The sequence below is a fragment of the Anas platyrhynchos genome, chromosome 5 (assembly GCF_047663525.1).
Source record: "Anas platyrhynchos isolate ZD024472 breed Pekin duck chromosome 5, IASCAAS_PekinDuck_T2T, whole genome shotgun sequence".
Lineage (NCBI taxonomy): Eukaryota > Metazoa > Chordata > Aves > Anseriformes > Anatidae > Anas > Anas platyrhynchos.
The window spans coordinates 3096811-3103812 of NC_092591.1; positions in this window are offsets into that span (position 1 = coordinate 3096811).

Sequence of the window (7002 nt, forward strand, 5' to 3'; positions counted from 1 at the left end):
CCTCCTCCTCCTCCTCCTCCTCCTCCTCCTCTTCCTCCTCCTCCTCCTCCTCCTCCTCTTCCCTGCACCCTCAGGCCCTTCCCCGAGGCTCCTGAGGCCGGAGGGGGCAGCGGCTGTGAGCCCCTCCAGAGGGGAGCGCACGGTGCTTGGCTGCTCCCCGCCTTGTGGGGCTGAGGGCTCTCCTCCAGCTTCAATTCACCACATAAATAAACTTATATATTTATTATATAAACTCTGTGTATGCTGCTGTCTGAACAGCACTGAGCCTTCTGGCTGATGCCTGAGCCCCTGTCAGGGCTCATCACACAGCAAAACCCAGCTCCCAGCACAGGGACGAGGGCAATTCACCCATTGCCACACGCCAAGGACATGGGACAAGTGTAGGGCTTCCCAAATTTTCGTGCTCTGGATCGTAACCTCGCAGCCACATCATCACATAACGCCTGTCCTGGGCAAATCGAACACCACAGGCAGCCAGTGCGATGATAGGCACACAAGAATTAGCTGAGGCCTGTTGGGGCTCGTCTCCTTGGGCTGCCAAACTCAGAAGCACTTTGAAAGTGTGAGGTGGCAGGAGTGCTGTATCTGCCTTTCTGCCTTTGGAGAATAATTATTTTCGGCAAAACAGCCGAATTTCTGAGTAAACCCCCCCGATAGTCTCTTGAGTGCGAAACAATTTAATAAACCGAAAGGCAGCGGCAAGGGTAGAGGGATGCTGGAATTAGCATTAGTCTTTGCTGCACAGTAAAATCATTAAGGCCTAAAAGGAGGTGTGAGTTTCTAGGTGCAAGAAATACCACATACTCAATGCAGGAAATATGTTTGCAAAAGCGAGGTAGAAAAAAAAAAGTAAATGGATGCCAGATGTATGAGCCTTTCTGGTGTTCAGGACACCGGACCGGTTACTGGAGAACAAATTCTGCCTCCTTGGCAGGGAGACAGCCCAACCAGGTCCAATCTAGCCTATGGACAAAGCAGCTAGGTGCTGATTCCCAGTTTAAAATGGAGTCTGGATTTTTAGCTTGCTTCAGCACATTTAGAAATGCCACATGCACGTACCTGAACCAGCCCAGCTGATTGCATAAGCTTTCCCTTCAAAACACAGGCTCTCCAGCAGAACTCATTAGGATTATTGGACTGTTTGAGGTTAAACTAAAGACAACTTATGCAGCCACTCGGGAATTGCACAGTCGCATCTGATTTTATTGGGTTTTGATTTATGGGCTCGTTTGAAACGGTGTGTTTCAGAAGCAGGCTCCGAAATGTAAACTATCTTGCTTCCAAAGAGGCGGGGAAGCATGTGACTGCTAACTTAAAGAAATTCGCATTTAATTTCCCCTTGTCCTCTGAAAGCTCTCTACATCCTGTATATTCTCTCCAACATAAATACGTAAGTTTTCCTGAACACCCAGCAAATAAAAAAAAAAGAAAAAACTATTTACCCTTTAGGGAGCTGTATTTCCTCCAGCGATTTTTAACAAAACAATTACCTCTCCCCCATAAATTAGCTTCCTGCACTCCTGATAGCGAGCTGTTTGTGTCTTTTTTTTTTTTTTTTTTTTTTTTCCCTTTCCCTTGGCCAAGGGTTCGAGCACCGCTTCTCATTTCACTGACTTTCTGCTCTTGTCAAGACATCAGAAGACAGCACAGGAAAAGAGGCCGTTTCATTTTCCAGGAGCAGATGGTGCATTAAGGCTTGGCCTCCTCAAACGTCCTGCAGATCCAAGGACCTTCCGATGGCTGCAATTTAACGCACAGCCTCCTTTATTGACCACTGTTTTGCCCTCGCTTGGTCAGCCTTCACGTCCCACCTGGAGGTTTAGTTTCCTGTAGCACATTGCCAGTGCTGTAGAGTGAACTCGGAGCCTGCCTCGTGATCCCTGCTTTATTCCATCTTCCCCAGCTGGGTCCCAGGCCCTGCTGGAAGGGCTTCTGGAAAGTGTACATACATAATAGCAGCACCAGCAATGTGTTATTACAGCCATTTTATGATTAAAAAAATTGAGGTAAATGAATTGTGTGAAGTGTACGGTCCAAGACATGGCCTGACACTGCACACTTCCAGCCATCTCCTCCTGCACACACACGCTGGTTTCCATTCTGTATTTTCCACCCGGGACCACGCTGCTTTTCTGGTCAAGCACGTTAAGGAATGTGCTTTTATGTAGCATCTTTCATCTGGATGGGTCCCAGCCTTAAAAGGAATGTTAAGTGGTTTTACATAAGGCATTACGTAGGATTAGAGAATGTGATCTGTTTGCATTGTAGTCTTAACAGGAAGAGCTGCGAAGGTTATTTAAATGAGGCCTCTAGATTTATCTGGTAGCGGTCGGTGCAGCAGTGTACCGATTTCTAACTGAGCAGTGCCATAAAGCGGCTCGTAAAAGCAGCGCAGGGCGCTCTGCATGTGAACGCATGCTCATTTTCACATCAGAAGCTGAGCTATGAAACATCAGCACGAGGAAAAAAATTCAGCCCTACTTTTCATCAGGTTGCTAAAGTGTCTTTAATTTCACATAGTCTGTTGATTGCACAACGAAGGTGTTCAAAACTATTCTGTGGGATTACTTCATGGGATTACTACTAAAATAGAGCAGATGAACAGCAATAAGGAAGCCAAAGACTTGGGAATCAGCGACGAGGTCTGCAGCTTTTTCCTCTCATTGATTCGAGCAATGCACTATTGCACATCAAACTTCATTGTTGAGGTGACAAAGCAGGCGCTCGAGAAGTGCTGCAGCGTTTTCGGTGTGGGGTTTGTGGTTTGGGTTTTTCAGACTGCTTTTCCTCCCTGATGAAACACGTGCTGTTGCTGCAGACTGCTGCCGCAAGCCCAGGGCCTGCCCAGAGAGAAGGGTCAAGGAGGACAGAGGAGCTCTTTCCAGGGCATCTCCCCACCACCAAGTCCAAGGTAGGATTTTGGAAGCCGACTGAAAGCTTCTCAGCGTGGCTGGTAGGATGCTGAGCCTACTAAAGCTTCTCAGCATCACTTCAGCAGCTCACAGTGCTGCTCACGCCGCTTCACCTGCTGAGCTCTGCTAGCAGGACCCACGGACAAGAGGGGCCAGGCAGGTTTCCCAGGGGCTAAATGAGCTCTCGTTGCTGGCACGGCCCTTTGGAGCAGGAAGCAGCTGGGATAACGGTTGCTGTGAGCACACGAGCGGTGCAAAAGATGCCAGGAAAAAAAAATAAAGTGGGTAAGGGGGCTCTGAAGACAGCCGACTATTTCAGTTGCAAGAGCAGAAAGAGGGAGGGGTGTTTCTGAGATGGAAACACCATCCAGGAGAGAAAAGCCACCAAGGGTCTCCGAAGGACAAAGCCTTCCCAGGCTGTCCAGGGACTTGTATCCCTGGCAGGAGCAGGAAAATTAACCCAGACATAGCTCAGCCCCTCTGCTGGCTTTCACTCGGGTAATCCTTGGGCAAGGATTTGTTTTTCACGGAAGGAACGGGAGCCCCGGTGGCTGTACATTACTCCACGTCACCTCGTTTACGTAGCTGCAGCTCAGGGCACTTTGCAGCTGAGTGTGCTGTTTGTGCTCAGCAGGAAGGAAGCGAGGGCAGAGGTGAAGCAGGCAGCTTCGCCGGCAGCCACTGCTCAGCACGGGGCTGCAGGAAAGTGTGACCGCTCAATTAAAAGCGGAGTTAACGAGAGGACTTCAGAGCACTGCCTGGAAACCCGTCTGCTCCCCTGGTTTCCAGGTGCACGAACCTGGCCGGAACATATTGCGAGGATCGTGCTGAATCATGCAGGCAGGTGGACGCGGGTATTTCTGCCAAGGCACGAGAGGAGCTGGAAGCCTCTCCCTGGGAAGAGGTGTATCGGCAGGGGGAAATCCTAGAAACAAACTTGGCACAGGCAGATTCTGGCGTGGACTTACTACAGCCACGTTGCAGAAAAGAGGCTGGTGGGGAAGGATGTTTTGAGTACGGTGTCCATCTGTCTGTCAGCACAGGAGAGAAAGAAAGAATCGAAAACAATATTGGAAATAAACGGGCAGCTGGGCTTAGAAGAGCTCTTACTGACCCTTAGAGAAATGTGAGGAAGGAAGAGAAGCCTGGGAAGGTTGTAGTTGGTCCTCCAACACCAGCATTATCCGAATCCAGAGCCGAGAGTGGGATATTTTATTCAGCAAACCCTTGGAAGAGTCCTGAGGGTGCCATTCGGGGTGAAGAACCTACTGGAAACAGGCCTGATGGTCTAAATCAGATTAGAAAAGTTGCATCTGTTTATTGTAGGACTTGTGCAATCGTTTGTTGTCCCTGTGCTCAGCCTGACCAGACCCAGACAGCAGGGAGGCAGCCACAGCGTTAAACCCAGCCTGGCCCCAAATGCACTCGGAGGTTGCTTTGGTTGAAGCTTTTGCCTGACGTCTCTTTTATCTAAATCACTTCTCCTGTTCTTTAATAGTTCCTTCAGTTTACAGAGCATCTTCCAGAAGGAAGGTCCTCCCCGCAGACTGATGAAACAAGTCAATTAATTAGCTGCTGCAATTCTGTCTGCTCTCCGAGTGAATTATGATGGCTTTGTTACGGCCATGGTGTGGAGCAATGTTTACTGAAGGAGCAAAGATGATTCCTCTGGTTGCAATCCCTGCTGAAATGTAGGCGGTCACAACACGATTTGGGGTGAGAAACAGGAGCAGCAGGAACAGGAGGATTTCCTAAGCAACAAAGATCTGCTTCGCTTAAAAATAATTCAGTAAGGAAAAAAAAAAATAAAACAACAACAACAACAAAAACCAACACAGAAATATGAGAAAGGCTTCAGAAGAAAAGGAGGGAGAAAGCTCATTTCATTTTAACACTTTTTGCTATTTCCTAGGAATCTTGGCCTCTTAACCCGAGGATAAGGATGCAGAAACAAGAACAGCGATGACAAATCACTGCCACAGAGGAGTGCGAGCGCTTAGGAGAAGTCCTCCTGCAACCCTCTCTAAGCAGAGTTAAGATTTGCATCCCCTGTACTTTCTCATGCAATTAAGCAGAAGCAGTGTAAGAATGAAGACGGAGAAGGCAGAAGTGATAAGAATAACTGCGGGAAGAAGCAAATGTGTTCAAGAACCTTTTATAACCAGCGTGAGGACGGACCTGGCACTCCAGAAGGACCCGGGCTAAGGCAGTGAGGTGGCACCTGGGGCGGAGCAGGGATTTTGCAGCACCCGACCCCTTACATAAGGATTGCACAGCACGGCTGGCTCCTGCTGGCGAGGGACTGGGGGTGGGAAAAGCAATGCTGAATGCTCGCGGGGTAAGTGGGCCAGCTGAAACCAGGTGAATTATGAAACTGCCCCCGCGAGCTCCGGGAGCGTTGCACATTATGGGTTTAAATCCAGTTTTTTTGTGGCCTTTTCAGCACTGTGCCCCCAAGCACACCAGCCCCACGGCCGCGGTATCTCTCTGTGCAGTTTTGTCCTTTTGTCTTTCCCCCATTTGGCATTGCTTTTCCTCCAGAGTGCTTCCACTGCGTGCCCGTTCAGCGTGCCTGCCCTGCAGTCAGCTCTTTGTGATCTGGCAGCAGCAAGCACGTCGAGATGCCTCTGAGGGAGGGCAGCTCGGAAAAACGAAGGCAGGAAGAGCTGATGGAGCGACGGGGTGGCAATGAGCACGTGTGGAGTGAGCCCGGGAACGAAGCCATGCCCAGAACGCCCTGCCCCGGCTGGAAAAATATGGCAGGAACGTTCCCCTGGCACAGCACAGGACCAAACCTCTGTCCCTCCTTCCCTCTGATGCCACATGCCTTAAGAGAAAGAGAAAGGGAAAAAAAAAAAAACACCCATAAATGGGGCAATACAAGCTTGACCTGAGCTGCAGTTCTCAGAGGGAATGAGGAAACAGGGCCTGAGCCCATCTTGGTTTAATCAGACTTTCAAATTAACAGATCTCCTTTTCCATCCTCATTTTTTTTTTTTTCCCCTCTCCATTTCCCAGCTGCTTTTCTTTTAATCTCCTCTTTCAACCTATTTGAACTCGGGCTGTCTCCAGTGTAAGAAATCCCCCTCGCAACGCTGCCCACTCCTTGTCTGCATCAAAAAGAGGATCAACACGCACACGGGACTTTATTATGTGTATATTATAAATTTATATCAACGCATATTAACAACAACCCCCGTTTTAATTCTTTATTACATTATGCGTTATATTTTTATTATGTTTACAATAATATCTATTTTACAGGGGTTATTTATAAAAGTTGTCAGGGAGCTCCTGCAAAGGCAGCGAGGGGCCGGGCAACCCGCAGGCTGCGGGCAGGAGGATTCAGCTGCCGGCCACGTGAGCCAGGCAAAATTACATCTTTCCCTCCAACGCTATAAACACGGAGGGGAAGCCAAGGGGGGGCAGTCGCTGGGTGCTCGAGGGGGCACTTAGGAATTAAGTATCAGCATACCAACGGGAGCGCAACGAAACGTGACTTTGGCACCTACTGGAACATTACATCATTTTTGTGTGTTTTCCCTGCTTTCACAAAGAACAGATCCCGATGGTTCCTGCGAACCCAACGAGGCCGAGCAGCCATCTGGGTTTTCCCTGACCACCGCAGGCCAGCGTGCAGCATGGAGCAGCGCTCCCCCAGCATTTCCAGTTTAGGTGGCTGTGCCTCGAGTGCTGCACCGTGCTCCTTCCAAAGGGCAGCACGGAGCTGTGCCGGGTGGCTCAATCTGCTTCTTGGCGAGCAGAAGCGTGGGCAAGCATCAACACAGGCCATAAGCTGTGGGCGAGGGCCAGTTGGGGCACGGCCGGGGCTGGTGCTGCTGCTCCCCTGCCCGAGTTTCACGCCTGGGCGTTCCCTTGCGCTCAGGCTGAGTCACGGTCTCGCGTGACAGAGCAGTGAATCAACCCCAGACACAAGGGAAACCCTCTCGTTACCATCCCAAACATGACCGCTTGCTGATACGGGGGAACTGGGGGGTGTGTTACCAGCTGTGGGGCAGCTCAATCCTGGGGTGCCCAACCCTGGCACCTCTTGCGCTGCATCCAGAGGTGCAGAGCGCACCTCCTGGGG